Genomic DNA, 2,119 nt, shown 5'->3' with positions numbered 1-2,119 from the left:
TGGGTATTGATGGTCCAGCACTTACACAGTATGGTTGACTGGATGAGGTCTTCACTGGGATGACGATACTTAACAGCAGATCAAGCAGTTTAATTCTAAAAACTATTTCTTCCAGAAATATGGGCAAGAGTACTCTTCTATCTCTGCTTCTGGTAAATTCTATTAGTTGAGTAGATTTGAATTCTCATATGGTTTCAATCAATCCCAATGAAATGGTCTCATTAGTGACTTGGGAATAAATCTCTCGTAATTTAAAAGGAACAAAGGTCTTCTGGTACCCATTTTGCTCTCTACAGCTCAAAGGACAATTTTTATTGTCTACATGGTAACACGCTGTTTTAATTTACAACAACCTGCTCTTGTAGCCATCTATTTCCCTTGATTTCCAGTCTGATTTCCTTCCTATATGACCAGTGGACACTGGTCATGTAGCTTCCAGAACAAACTAAACATCATCTGTTCAAGGAATGTTGCCGTAGACTACAGCATTGTGATCTCATTTCTTTCAAGATGGAAATATGATTGGAATGTTTGGGAAATTAACTATTTAGTCAATTAACTGTGTCTTTTCTTGGTCCACTCTTATTTTCTCTGAATATGACATAAATTATTTTGTCATGTGTTAACTGGTTAACTTTAAGGATGGTTTCACCTCTATTCTTGTTTGGACTAACTAGACTTTGAACCAGAACCTCTCTGGGGCACTTGCTATTACAGAAAATGGATGAAAAAGATGGTAATTTAGCACTATGTGCCTTATAATTAACTTAATCGTTGTCAGCATGTAGCTATAAACCAAATACCAATTAGTCCTATTTGTATATCCATGGGCTTTTCTGGTTGTCTTTGAGTTAAAGTTTCTTATTTGTGTAACTTAGAGCCCCCCGGTGTGCAAGGGAAAATGCTTTTTTCATACATTTTAAATGTGCAAATTAACTGCATACTTAGTTTCTCTATGCAAATGAGCTAAGCTGATAAGTTCTTATTAGCAAAAGACAGGTTCCGCAATGCTTAAAATTCAACAAATGTAGAAAAGCAATCTGTGAAATGCTTCAATGGCCCAGGAATGTATGTTAGGTATTATCAAAGATTCAGGCAGGAACTCGGCAACAATCATTTAATCCCTGTAGCTTCCTGTATTTAACAAAAGCCTACTTTCCAAATTGAAGAAATTGTGTGTGTGTGTGTGTGTGTGTGTGATTTAAATGTTGTATTAATGCGTTAAAGCAATGCATATGTCCTGAGAGAAGTCTATCACCCTTAGAAGAACTGACATACACGGCAGTGGCACTCTCAGGGATCAAGCCCATTCCACACATGAGATCCACCGGTGTTCAGAAGAAGAACAACAGGAAAGAACAGCACAAATGAATGATCTGAAGTCCTCCAGGACCATGACTAATGTTGTCTTAAAGCTTCTTCATCATTTTCTAGGAAGACACAGAGTATTCACCAGTCTTCCTCGCAGAGGCAGTCATCGGCATAATCTATATAAGGAGATGAAGACAAATCCATTATCACTTCCTGTGTACCTGGCTTAATGGAGACAGGACAAATTCTGTTGTCTTTAGAGTCTCTGCTAAGGTGAGGAACTGATGCTGGATCAGACCAAACTCAAGTTCCCTTGGACTCCTTCCTTTCCCACTGTCTCACCATCCACATTAAACTGAGATAAAAAGAAATGCATTTGTATGCTGCATGTTCATTTATTACCTCGGTCTAGAATATTTGGTATACCTTTATGAATTTCTCCTCAAAGTTTCTATTTTTTTTCAAGGATTATTAGAACTTGCTGAATGGCAGAAAAAAATGTTTAAATAGATACGTGCTCAATTTCCAGAATAACTTTGCATTCTGGGCCAAGTAACAGAAATTAATAAAGAGATAGAATAGTCCGCTCTTGCCTAGGGCAAGAAATTAGCAGTGTTACTAGGTGCATGCAACTTCCTGACCAATTACCTAGGAACTCCTTCCTGTGTCTCTGCCCCTGAACTGATAAGCACTCCAAACACATTTTGGGCAAGAAGCCCAAGATAGAGCCAGTCACAGACATACACAATAAATATAAACAGACACCAATAAATATTCAGAGATTGAAAAATAATCATTAAATCACTAT

At 37.5% G+C, this 2,119-nt stretch overlaps 1 long non-coding RNA gene across 2 annotated transcripts; it reads left to right on the top strand.

The window, feature by feature from the left end:
• Positions 1-501: 501 nt before the first annotated feature.
• On the top strand, positions 502-1,682 carry LOC134486006 (uncharacterized). Of its 2 annotated transcripts, none has more exons than XR_010064526.1 (2): positions 502-736; positions 1,435-1,682. It is a non-coding gene; the product is annotated as an uncharacterized LOC134486006 (long non-coding RNA). The 2 variants fall into 2 exon arrangements; XR_010064527.1 differs by having other exon boundaries at positions 1,265-1,682.
• The last annotated feature ends 437 nt before the right edge of the window (positions 1,683-2,119 follow it).

This window comes from Rattus norvegicus, chromosome 2 (genome assembly GCF_036323735.1).
Source record: "Rattus norvegicus strain BN/NHsdMcwi chromosome 2, GRCr8, whole genome shotgun sequence".
NCBI classification, from domain to species: Eukaryota; Metazoa; Chordata; class Mammalia; order Rodentia; family Muridae; genus Rattus; species Rattus norvegicus.
The sequence above is the reverse complement of the archived record's forward strand: the minus strand, read 5'-3'. Positions and strand labels throughout refer to the sequence as shown.